The sequence below is a fragment of the Macrotis lagotis genome, chromosome 5 (genome assembly GCF_037893015.1).
Source record: "Macrotis lagotis isolate mMagLag1 chromosome 5, bilby.v1.9.chrom.fasta, whole genome shotgun sequence".
Taxonomy (NCBI): domain Eukaryota; kingdom Metazoa; phylum Chordata; class Mammalia; order Peramelemorphia; family Peramelidae; genus Macrotis; species Macrotis lagotis.
In genome coordinates this window covers 133,765,567-133,780,086 of record NC_133662.1, presented here as the reverse complement: position 1 = coordinate 133,780,086, position 14,520 = coordinate 133,765,567, and positions in this window count along the sequence as shown.

Here is a 14,520-nt window from a genome sequence, read left to right as displayed (position 1 = left end):
GAGCTCCATCACTGCGGGACATTGTATAAGATCTTGGTCTAAATATAATTTCTGTCAAATTATTCTCCAGTTTTTTTTTTAAATTGCTGTTCAACAGTCACTCTTTATACCAGTAATTTGGGCTTTTGGATTAAAATAATATGAAACTACTACATTAACTTGAACTCCAGAAGAACACCAGGCAAGCCACCAGAGCATCTCCTCTGTCCCCAGCAACTAGCAGAAACAGTCATTCCCTCATTCCACTCCCTAGGCATGGCATAAGATACAAGAGTACCTCAACCTGGCAACACCAGGACAGCAGTAAACATATAGGGCCTTTAGTCACTTGTATAAGCTAGTGTCCCTTCTACTCTGGGAGCAGAATTTTTATTGTAAAGAAAAGGGAAAAAGCCAAAAAGAAGTGAGCAAAAAATAACAAAAAAGAATCTGCCCATAGTAGGTTATTATATTGACATGCAAGGCCAAGACACAAATTCAGAAGAAAACAAATAATGTGAAAACACCCACTGACAAATCCCTCACTGCAAAATGGGAAGTAGACTCAAGACCAGAAAGAACTCATAGAAGTGGTCAAAATAAGACTAAAAATCATATAAGAGAGATAGAAGAAAAAAATTGGGAAAGAAATGGAATAATTACCAAAAAAAAAAGTATCAAGAGCTTGTAAAACTGCTTAAAAATAGAATTGGTCAATTGGAAAAGAAAGCACAAATATTAATTGAAGGAAACCTTAAAAGATAGTATTGGGCAAGTGAAACCTAATGACACTATGAGACATAAAGAATCCATCAAACAGATTCAAAAGAATGAAAAATATATGAACATGTAAAATGCCTCATGGGAAATACAAATGACCTGTAATATAAATAGAGGACATACAAGCAGAATCATTGGGCTTCATAAAAGGTGTAATCAAAAAGAGAACCTGGACAGGATTATTAAGTAAATTATCAAGGAAAACTTTCCTGATATCCTGGAACCAGAAAGCAAAATAGGCATCAGATGAATCAACTAATCACCACAGTAAAGAAATTCCTAAATAAAAACTCTAAGGAACATTATAGAAAAAATTCATAATGATCAGATCAAGGAAAAAATATTACAGGTGATCAGAAAGAAAAAATTCAGATATGGGAGGTTATAATCATATTACACAAAACTTAGAGCTGCAGCAATACACTGGAAGTCATGGAGTAGAAAAATTTGGAACTTGTTAGAGGAAATAGCTGTATGTTGAAAATGACCTTTGCATGTAATTGAAAAAAAAATTAAATTAAATTAAAAATAAGTTAAATAAAGAAATCAGGAGCGGCTAGGTGGCACAGTGGATAAAGCACCAGCCTTGGAGTCAGGAGTACCTGAGTTCAAATCCGGTCTCAGACACTTAATAATTACCTAGCTGTGTGGCCTTGGGCAAGCCACTTAACCCCATTTGCCTTGCAAAAAAAACTAAAAAAGAAAAGATCAAAGCTATCTATAAACATATGAAGAAACATTCTAAATCTCTTTTAATTAGAGAAATACAAATTAAAACAGCTCTAAGGTACCATCTCACACTTTTCAGATTGACTAAGATGAAATCAAAAAGGGAAATGATAAATGTAAGAGAGCATATGGGAGAAATAGATACTAATGCTCTGTTGTGGAGGTTATGAACTGATCCAATAATTCTGATGAGCAATTTGGAACTATACTCTAATGGTAACCAAAACTGGACATAGCATTGGATCCAGCAATACCACCATTAAGTCTATATTCCACAGAGATAATTAAAAAAAGTAACAAAAATATTTATTGCTGCCCTATTCATGGTAACAAAATATGGAAACTGAGGCATTTCCCCATTAAATTGGGGATGGCTGAACAAACTTTGGTATATAGATGCAATGAAATATATTGTAATAAGAAATGGAGATCAAAAGTAGATTTCAGGGAAAAAGCAGGAAAGACTAATGCAAACAAATGCAAAGTTAAATGAGTAGAACCAGGAAAACATTGCATATAGTATCAGTATTATATAATGATCTACTATGAATAAGTCAACTTCTCTCTGTAACACAATGATCCAAGGCAAATACAAATGATTCACAAAACAAAATGCTATCCTGCATGTACAGATAAAGTATTAAGGGACTCTGACTGCTGATCAAAACATATTTTCCCTTTATTCTTTCTTATTTTTTTCTTTTGATCTGTTTTTTCCCTACAACTGTGACTAATATGGAAATATATTTTATATGTTAGCATAAATATAAGCTATATCAAACTACCTATCATTTTCAGAGGGAGAAAGGGAGGAAGAAAAATTCAATAATCCTATCTTGTAAAAATGAATGCTAAAAATTATAATATGGAATTGGGGAAATAAAATAATATCAAATAATGAAATAAAAAATTGCTTATAATATAAAATAATTGAGACTCTACCTGTCAAAAAAATAAGGAACTATCTAAACACAACTACAAAACGTTTTTCATTCAAATATATTCAATTACAACTATTAGAAAAATGTTGATTTCTCATGAATAAAATCAATCCAATATAATAAAAAATGCAAATTTTACCTAAAAACTAACTTACTTATTCAAGGTCATACCAAATTATCAAATAATGCCAAAATAGTTTATAGAGCAAGGGAAAAAAACTTAACAAAGTTCATCTGGAAAATCAAAAGGTGAAAAGTTTCAAAAGAATCAATGAAAAATTTGAAGGAAGTTAGTCCAGTCTTACTAGATCTCAAACTCTATTAAAAATAGGCAATTATCAAAATAATTTGGTACTAGCTATGAAATAGAATAATGGATCAGTATATAATACATTTTAGTAAATCATCATAATAATGTAAATGACAGTTATTTTAATAAGATAGTGATTCAAGACAATTCAAAAGAATTTATGAAAAATTATGTCCAACTCCAGAGAAAGAACTGATGATGTCTGAATGCAGATTGAAGCATTTTATTTTTCACTTTATTTTTTTCGTGTTTTTTTTCTGTTTTCTTTCACAACATGACCAATATGGAAATATCTTTTGCATGGATTATGAAAATATAATTTTATTAAATTACATGCTATCTCAAGGAGGGTACAGGGATAGAGAAGAGAAAGAATTTGAAGCTCAATTTAAAAAAGTTAAAATTATTTTATACATAATTTAAAAATATTATTCAAAATACTTTTTTTCTTTTTTAAATTGTTACATTGAGTAAACTGTGACACAAAAGAAGTTGATGAAGTGGTGTTTTTTAATGGATTTTTTCTGGTTTCTTTTTTAATCAGCATGTTCCCTCCATTATTTTCAGACACAATGTAAGATACAGTTTACTTAAAATTATTAAAGAGTCTCTCCTTTAACCAGTGATTTGGCATCTTAGATTTAACTAATATGAAGCTACTTCATCCAATGTGAGATAGCAGAAAGGTACTTGAAGGTGCATGATTGGTGTGTCAATAGAAAGTCTGGAACTGCATTTTAGCCACAGTGGTTAAGAAAAGCTGCTGTGATAAGTAGAATAGTTGCCTGAGGGAAAAAATAAATAAATTTTGTTTCCTTGATAATCAATTAATATTTTTCTCTTTGTCATTCATTAATTTACTCAAATCTTTATTTGAATGATTTGCACTGTAGGGAATTAAGGTATGGAATTCTAGAAAATAATTTTTCCTGCAGATCATTGATTTTTCCTTTTCCTTATTCTAGATTTTTGTCTCAAAAAATTTAGAGATTATTTTTGCATTCTGGCATACAAATGTTTGGTTACTTTCTTAAGTTCATTATATCCATTAACTTCTGCTTTTATAATCTCTAATTATATAACCTCTTTTGTCCTTTAGACAGATTCATCATGCATTTAATCTGATTTCAGATGCATTTTAGAAAAAGTTTCTAATGCTATTTTAAGTTTCCTAGATTACCACAGCATCCCATATAGTCTTCCTTTCCCATTCCCTAAGAACTCTATTATGTGACAACATTTTTAGGACATAGAATAAAATGTGAGAACAATGGATTGATACACTGAAAAAGCAAGGTGTTATATCTGTGGTCCTCCCACTTCCATAAAGGAATTGGTTGGAGTGTCTTCTCATATTTCTTCATTCAATTTTCACTTGGTTTCTATAATTTAGTTACATTCTCTTTTGATTTTTAGTGTGCCATCCCTTCCATTGACCTTGTTGTAGTTACTATGTATATATTTTCCTGACTTTGCTTACGTCACTTTGAATCAGGTAAGTTCATATAGATTTTTCCATGATTCTCTGAATTCATCAAGTACATAGTTTTTATAGTGCAATAACATTCCATTACTCTCATGTACCATACTTTGCTTAGTTATTCCCTAGTTGATGTACATCAAATTGGTACCAATTCTTAGGTATAAGAGAAAGTGTTGGAATATTTATATATAGGGACTTTTTTCTTATTTAAAATTTCTTTGGTATATAAGCCTTGTTTTTGCAGTCTATTTTTCAAAGTATATGTTCATTTTAGTCACTTTATTTGCATAATTCCAAATTGCTTTACAAAATGATTACACCAATTCCTAGTCCTATCAGCAAAGTATTAGTTACCTATCTTCACATCTCCCCTCCTTCATTGACTGTTGTGAAATTTTAGTAATATTTTGTGAATTTATTAGGTGTGAAGTAAAACCTTAGGCTTATTTTATTTGCATTTCTCTTATGATTAATGATTTGCAGTACTTTTCATGTGGTTATAAATAATTTACAGTTCTCTGGAGTACTATTTGCTTATATCCTTTGATCCTTCATCTATTTAGGACTAGCTGTTAGAGTCATATATATTTCTTAATTGTTTATGTATCTTAAATACATAAGAGCAATTTAATACAAAAGTTGTTTCTAATTTATCCACTTATACTATACTTATTCCCATTTAACTACTTATCATATACTTCTTATCCTAAATACATTAATGTTGTCTTACAGAGGCTTTTTCAGTTTCAAAAAAGTTATCTATTTTATACTTTGTGATTTTTTTTTATGTTTTGTGTTATTGCCTCTATCTCTTGTTTGGTGTTATTGGTTGATTGGTTGGTTCTTGTGCTTCATTATCAAAGAAGACCAAAATGACATCAGTCAAGTTATATTATGGCCTAGCTCTAGCACAGTCAGTCAAAAATAGTCCATGAGAACACCTGGGTGGGTTCTCTAAAGTTGTGTGTCTCACAATTTCTATGAAACTACCTCAATTCTAATTTGTTCATAGAGCACAGCATCCTGTGGTGAGGATACACCATGCTGGGTGGTCCTTTACTAGGGTCTCCCATGCTGCACAATCAATTTCAAAGTTCTTAAGAGACCTTTGTGAGTTCTTCATGAAATAGTCTTTTTGGTAATTGTATATATGTAAAAGTAAAAAGCATGGTAGTAAGGAACAGTCTTGTTTCACACCATGGGTGACTGAGAAATCATGAGAGAATCATCCACTATCCAGAACCCGGACCTGCACGTCATCATGAAATTGACATGCAATACTGATGAACTTCTCTGGGCAACCAGATTTTTCCATAATTTTCCATAATATTTCATCACTAACAATACCAAAAGGGTTGACCAAATCTATAAATGCTAAGAGTTCCATTTCTCTCAACAAAGGATTCTTTTTTGTGAATATATATTTTCTGATGGTATACTCTATACTTTCTGTACTTCCTTTTATTTCTTTTTTATTTTTTGAAACCTATTCACATTCAGCATATGTCTCCCCATTGCTTTTTTTTTTAGGTTTTTGGCATGGCAAATGGAGTTAAGTGGCTTGCCCAAGGCCACACAGCTAGGTAATTATTAAGTGTCTGAGACCGGATTTGAACCCAGGTACTCCTGACTCCAAGGCCGGTGCTTTATCCACTGCACCACCTAGCCGCCTCATCCCCATTGCTTTTTGATACTAATTTATAATCCTTGGGATGTTGTAGTATTCTGTGATGCATAGTCATTTAACAAGATTGATGTCTTAGGAAGATTCTGAAGATCACATGACACGAGAAGATACCAGACACTGAGGCACTTTCCAGAGCTAAATTGCCTAGCATTCCAACATTACTAAAGAGAGTACAACTACGATGGACTGGTCTTGTTAGAATACTAGAAGTATTTTTGCCATAAAGACAATTCCATGGAGAACTCACACAGGACAAGTGCTCACAAAGGGGTCAGAAGTAGTGCTACTGAGACACCCTGTAGGTCTCTCTTAAGAAATTTGGAATTGATTTTACAGCATGGGAGACACTGGCTCAGGACCATCTAACATGGTATGCCTTCATCAGTGAGAGTGCTGCACTCTGTGAGAAGGGCAAAATTGAAGTAGCTTAAAGGAACATGACATGCATGACTTTAGAGTACTCAACCCAATCACATAGATTATTTGTGTCCAACCTGAGGTAGAGCATTCCAAGCTCATATTGGTCTGATCAGCCACAATTGGACATATTGTAATTTGTCTCAAACATGGTAATGTCATTTTGGTCTTCTATAATAATGAAAGAAAGTAACTGATATATCATTCAAGGAAACTTATGTAATTCTGAAGTATATATGGGAGATATCTTGTTGGAATGCAGAAGTTAAAGTGGTATTTTGTTCAAGAGAATCAAGTGCTTAATTTTTTGTCAACAAACAATAGGATGATGTATTCTCTACAGTAATCAGTGAATTCCGTAGAATTAAAAATGCCATCAACTATAGAATAACATTTCTGCAGGTCTGCTTATATGTTCATTATGGACATGATATATGGGCATCTATATGGATAAATATCTCTATAGATGGGAAAGTAGGTATATAGGTCAATAGGTATTTTTTCCCTCTCACAAATTTTTGGTATTGATTGAAAAGTACAAGATTTTTTTCCATATTATTTGTCATTGTTCTCTCTTTGACAGTCTTTGACAATCTTGTGACCCTCACAATCATGCCACTTTCAGCATGAATTTCCTTTACATATACTTTCCTTTACATATACTTGGTCTAGGCTATTTTTTTCCATCTTTGTTCTTTTTCTTTCAATTTCTACCTGTTCTAAAAGAACATGTACAATGTTGACATAATAGTCTAAGTGTGTTATAACTCAGTAGTATCTAAAGTTCTATTTTATTAATGTCTACATAGATTTTTTTGCCATCTTTTATATGTGTACTCTCCTCCTTACAGATGCTTCCTTAAATATCATTAGGATGATTTGGCTTAATTGATTCTCTGCTCAGGCTACCTTTAAAATCATTTAACCTCATTTTATGAGATACTACTCATAATCATCCATCATTCAAATATGTAAGATTTTACAAGTGTGTTTATTATTTTGAATCAGTTTTTCTCTTGACTATGATAAATTTCTCTTTCACTAGTAGAAATACTTAGTGTTTATGTTGAATTTTAAGATTTGCAAAGTGTTTTAATTTTCTTATCTCCTTTAGTCAAAATCTTTTGACTAAGGTACTTTAAAATCTTTTTTTTGGACTTGCTATAGAAATTAATTTTCATGCTATATATTTTAATGGCTATTCTTTCATTTAGATTTTGAATAATATTTATTTTTGCTGTAATAAGTTGGTAAACTCAACCATAAGCAATACTTATTCAAAAATTATTATATTATCAATGAGTTGTTTCCTCTTTGCAAAACTATTAATTTCATAATTTTAATATTATTCAATGCTCATTGTTTACTTTGTCTTCTTATTTTTTAATAAAATAATCTTCAAGTTTTTTAAGATAATCTTTCATTTTATTTTCAATATTATCTTCATTACATACACACATATGAGTATTATATATGTATGTGAAAAAAAGAGAGGAGGAGGAGCTTCTATGAGGTCTGCAAGTCTTTGGTCTTTCTCATTCCTTATACCTAATTCATATTTTCCAACATGTTTTTGTCAATCTCGCCTATGCCCACCTTTGCAAAGGGGTCATCAATCAATAAAAAATGATTTAATTTGAATGTTCTTATTGAGTTCTTCATAGAAGGTCTCTAGATCTTCCTTTCCCACAACATATATTGGTACATAGGCTAAAATATTTTCAGAGTAGTGTTTTTAATAAATATTTAATATTTATCCTTAGCACCACTGTGTTATTATATTAAATTATATTTTTGTTGCTTTTGACTATACCATAAAATAAATTCTATCCTTTGATTTTTCAAGGGAAATCTATTAGCATTGATTTCTTTTAGATGCAATTTCCTTCTACTTTATGGTTTCAGTAATCGTGGGGACATGAAGAATGATAGTGTATTTTCTCTGGTAATAGCTTCATTCACTAGTTACTTGGTAAGGGTCTCAGAGTACCAAGAATTAGGTTAAAATTTGTAAATGCTCTAAAAATGGTATTCTTCTTTCTAGTATTTTCCCCTTGCCTACTCTTCTGACACCATCCCTGCAAGAATGGAAGGGGGCTAAGCTAGGTATTTTCCTGTTACATGGGCTATCTTGACTAAAGAATTCATAACCCATTTACCAGATTGTCACACCAGAAAGATTTGGTTTGTTACAAGGATCACACTTGATATTCTTTCAGCATAGTGAAATCAAATATAGGTTGTTCTGTACCTACATAGCCTACAGAAAACCAGGGTGACTACCATTTCAAGAAAAAAATAAAGTGGAATAAGACTTTGTAGTGGTTGAAAACGACTGGTAGGAAAATAGAATATGAAAAGAGGATGAGGAAATGCATCATGAAACACATAGCAAGCTACTTCCACTGGATGTTTTCTGGAGTAAATGCTATTCAGGTCCTTAGATGTACTATTATAAATTTGTGTTTTTAGTGGCATAATTGTGGTAAAGAGCTATAATTTTCAGGGGGCACTGTTAGTTTTTTAGACTAATTGTTTATGACATGGTGTAAATACAAAGAGAGTTAAGCAATATTTATAACTTCATTTTTTGGCAGGCTGTACCAAGATTTAAGGATGTTAAGAACATCACCAATGGCTTTTTGCTCCTTTTTTTGTAATGTCTAAAGATTAAGTATATGTTGATGGGTTCATTTATTAAATGTTTAAATTACTGTTTTTAATATCATTCCTATAAATCTTTTGCTTTATTCTTTACTTCCGCTTCCATGAAATTGGAGCCAAGTCTGTTATTATTTTCCACTCATTTTTCACATGTATCAGAAGTTATGTAATAACTCTTGTCCTAGGCAACAAATCTGGCCAGGCTCTGGTGTAGACTGTGGCACTACAAACTGGAATACTGAGCTAGTCTCTGTGTCTCCTGATATTATTCATCATGGTGTTTGGTGCCAGTTTCAGTCTCCTAGGCCTGTTCAGTTTACATTCCTCGTCCAAGGAGATGCCAAGAACCAGCAAGAAGGCGTTTATTAAATTGGACAGGGAGACATTACAGAAAAGAAGGAGCTGGATGGATGAATATTTATCTTTACAGGGCCCCAGCAACAAAGCTTAGTTAGACTGCCTACAGTTACTTGGTTGGTCTTAATGATACACCCCTCCTCCACTATCAGGGTGGAAAGCTTTGAGTTATGAAAATTAAAGGAGAGTAAAAATCTGTGCATGAGTAGATGATCACATGTGCATACTTAAGAGATAACTGGAGGCAAGGGAATTACATATTTAAATGGGTATTGTTCATAAATAATGACATTTTTCAATGCATAGAAGTTAACCAACAAAGGTCTTATTGGTTATTAGATATTTAATGAGTAAAAGTGTATCTTGCATAAAAATGTTTTTATCTTTATCCCTATTAGGTTAGCTGACCCACTGAGTCTTATGTATCACAAATGACTCTGAAAATCACAGCAGTCCATTATCACAAACTGAATTCTGAATTGGGGGTAACATGTATAATAGGAAAAAAGTGATTTCTAGTCTGAGTACCTAAATTTAAATCCCATTTTTGCAACTGCCACCTTCCAGATATCAGGCACATCTCATCAATTCTTTGGACCTCAATTTCTTCATTTTTGGAGAGATGATGCTGGATTAAGTTATCTCTAAATTGTACTTCAACTATAAATTACATGAACAATAGTCTTTATGAGATCTAGCAAAGAGGGCAAGGAGGGTTCATTTTTAATGGTAATAGTGAATTTTTGTGACTTAATTTTCCTTTAATCTATGTCTAACCCTAAAGTCAACAGAAACTCTACTGCTTCAACAAATTTAGGATCCAGATACCAGCACCTTCTGAGATTGATGATGTCAAATGTCTCCAAATTCATGGATTAAAATCTATACCAGTAATTGAAAGACACATTGGCACGCTAACTTCATTCACTTTGAAAGGAATCTCTAATCTGTTATTAAAGAAAATAGGTATGAGACATCTCTTTTTCCTAAATAATGAACAATTTAATTTCTAACTTTTTTTCCCTTTGTTTCAAATAATTTCTATTGATGACATATCATAGCTTCCTTTTAGCTATCTCTTCATCCTAAATTTAACTCATATAACAGGTAAAAAGAGTTAATGAAAATTATTTAATACAATAACCAAGACTCACCTCTGTGCTGGAAATGTTTTTTACATTAGTTGCTCTCTGAGACTATGATTAGTCTTGAAATTACTTAATTCTAATTTTGTTTAATTATACTTTCATTCATATGGTTGTAATTGTCTTGCATATTTTTTGAATTCCACTTATTTTATTTTTATTCAGTTCATACAGATTTTTCAATATTCTACTGAGTTCTTTATATTTTTCAGTTCTTACTAAATATCTTTCTATTCTACTCATATGCTCCTACTTGTATATTACCTAATCAATGGACACTTTTATTTTCATTTCTTTGCTGTCATTTAAACTTTTGCTATTTAGATATGAATTGGACCTTTCTGTATTTAACTTAGTTGGGCTTCCTGCTTAATAGTCAGATCCCACGTCAAAAGGAATGTACAACATTGGCACTTTATTTGCATAATTACAAATTGTTATCCAAAAGAGTTAGACTAATCACTGACCTACTGAAAGATCAAAGGCAATTAATTTTCTGCATAAGGAAAGGGATGCAGAGGAGTTTATTTTGAGGTTGTCAAAAGGAAATACATCTAACAAATCTCTTATAGGTGAAGAATGCTTATCTTAATCATTTAATTTTTGCTTTGTTTCTGAAGGAAGGGCGGATGACAAAAATATTTAAGAGTAATAATTTTTGGATTTCTTTATTTCTGACTCGCATGTAATTAATAATTAAGAGAGTTTGTGTTCTAGGAAAAAATTGAGAAAAAAATATATTTGATTTAGTCTCCATGAATAATATGTCTTTCATAGTCATAGAATGCATGAACTTAGAAAGGCCTTTGATATAGGCAGTATTAAATCATGACTTTTAGATTTAGAAGGAACCTTAGAGATTATTCATTTCAATCACTTCATTTTTCATTAAAGGAATCAAAATCCCATAGAGCCAAAATGACTTACCCAAGACGACACAGTAAATTAATAGCATAGCTGAACTAGAAATCTTGATTCATAATTCATATAGTAGGCACTTAGCATTGATTAACAAATGAATTAATGAATACGAAATTAATGAGAAATCCCTCATATGAGAAATACAAAAATATTACTCTTTTTTTCCATGAGTTTATAAAAATAGCATAAAATCCAGGTGGGTAGTAATTTCTCTTTCCCCAACAAATAATCTCTGATTTATATGAGGCAAAGAAGTTGTACAGTATCAGATAAAATACTATTGTGAATATGATTGACTTCAATCTAAATAAACATTTATCAAGTTACATGTAAAGCATTATACTGAATTATTGAGGGTTCAAAGAAAAAATAAAATTATCCCTGCCCCCATGGAGATTACATTCTAGGAAGTATGGTACAAACACCTATTAAATTAAGTAAATATATATATTTAAAGGTACCAGCCAGATGCTTCCCCTGACTCACCAGGAGCCAACTCCCCTCCCAGTAGGATGAAAGCAAGGTGAAAGAGTTGAGAGTCTCTAAGAAGGACCAGAGTTCCAGTCCTTAAACAGATCATTGTTGCTGTTCAGTCATGTGCAATTCTTTGTAACATCATGGATCATATCCTGCCAATACTATCCATGTAATTTTGTTGAAAGATACTTCATTTTGCCATTTCCTTATCTAGTGGATTAAGGCAAATAGAAGTTAAATGATTTATCTAGGGTTACATAAATAATAGGTGTCTGAGTCTAGATTTGAATGCAGGTCTTTTTGGCTACAGGTCAGTCCTCTATTGACTGAGCCATCTAGTGACTTCTCAGCAGACCTTTATCACAATGTAAAGCTCTTGGAATATTTTCTAATATGATTATATTTTCTAATATGATTATGTTAAATTTTTTCATGAAAAATCAATTTCCACCTCCCCAAAGGAAACTTAGCTAGAATATATCCCTTCTACTTTTACTTAAAATATCAACTTGCACTTTACATTGCAGGGTGGGAAGAAGGAACTTTGTAACCCTGCTTTTGAAAGACTTTTGAATCCTGTTCTAAGGCATTTATAGGATGGATAAATTGTGAAAAAAAGGATTTTTTGTAAGTCCTTCCTCTCTTATTCTGTTCCTTATTTCTCCACTTCCTCATTGTTTCCAGATTCTTATAATAGCAAAATAAAAGAAAATGCCTTCCTAATAATAAGTTGACATCCTGTAATATTATCTATAGGACTAAATATGATCTACCATAGAAATTAAAAGTATAATAGTTCTAGAATCCTACATCCAATTCAGGATGAAAATTATTCAGAGAGAATTTAACAGCTCACAAATTCCCAGAATAGAAAAAGTCCCAGACATAGTCTCAACCAAGAAAATACCATTAATTCCAAGAAAACAATTAATCTCAAAGAAAATAGCCTCTCTTTTCCTCCCTCATCTCCCCTCCCCCCCCATACCTTATGCCACTCAGATAAGGATAAAGGAGTTGGGGAAATGGAATTAGACAAAAGAATGTGATTCTCATCAGAATTAAATCTATCATTATGTAAATATACATCTTGTCACTCCTTATAAGTAGTAAATTATTAAAGAAATTTGAGATCTAAAACCACATAATAAATGCTTGATGATTTTTGAATTTAGTAACTGAATTGTGAAAGGCTCAGGCTTTGGTTAACATAATTTAGCAATGGAAAAGCCTAAGAGATTATCTACACAATGGAGGTAAATATAACACCTATCTAACAAGGTTATTGTAACAGATGTGTTGACATTTATTAGGTTGTTGCTTTTTTAACGTTTTAAACATTTTTTGCGAATGTTAATATGCAATAAAAATGTTAGTTATTATATTTGATGTTTTATCTCTAATGGAATTGCTATCATTAATGTGGTTTGTCCCTTCACTGATGCAGAATGCAAAGTGTGTATTACTTTTCATCCTCTACAATTATTATATATTCCTACATATTCTCCACAGAAGGACCACCCAACTTGTTAGAATGCTTCCTTTAGATTTCTTAGTAACATGTCTGTATGAATGGTGAATGAACTGTTGTGTCTCACTCTTGAACACTCCATTTCTTTTTTTTCCAGGCCACATTTCTCTTGTCTGATTTTTTTTTAATCTTTCTTCTAGCATATAAACCTTCATCAATAATACACTATTTCCAATTAGTACTCACTATGAATTTTTCTGCTTATTTTGAGTCAGGTTTATATATTTTCCTTAAAATATATTGGCTCAGTAGTAGGTCAAGGCTTAAGCAGTATCTTTCTTGATGCAGCTTCCTGGTAGCTCCTACTTGTATTGATGTGGAATAACAGTTGCCCTGAAACATAAAAGATTGTTACCCTACATAGGAGATGATACTCTTCAGCCTTGATGGAAGCCAGATAACATGAGAAATTGCGCCCTGCTGACCAATCAATTTTCATACAAAGATGACAGGAGTACCATTTACTGAAACCAAGGTTTAATGTGTCCTATTTGTGCTCTACTAGAGCTAATGAATTTTTTTTTTGCTGTTTATTAATTATATCATCAAAACAGCACACCTGAACTATCAGAATACTGGCATCAGACCACAACTTTAATTCTTCAGATACTGTGAAATTAAGCTTGAATGTTAAAAAACATGAACTTTAGTTTTATAATCTTAGAGAAATTAGAAGAAAAATGTAATGACCCAAATATATTCCATCCTTTTCTTTCCTTCCTTTGCAATTAATACTGTTTCTTTCTTATAGCACTAAACATCCTCTTCAAAAAGATAATCAAATCTGGGGGGAGTAGATGGGTTGTTTGTTTATTTAGGTCTAAGTATAGAAATATTTTTTCCTTCCTTATTCCTCTTTGTATCACTTATGCTTTCCAACAATTTGATAAGAATCATTTTCCCTCTTGTACTTTCCCTTTTTCCCAATTAAATGCTTGCTTTTATTTCCTAGGAATATGTTTTTGTCTCTGTCAGCTTGAAGTACAGACAGTCATTACTTGAGTCTTCTACTTTCTCTTTTAGGATGGAGATGAAATTAAACTTCATTTTTATTCTACTAGCCACATACATGCATATATACATGTGTCCTTATGTACACACA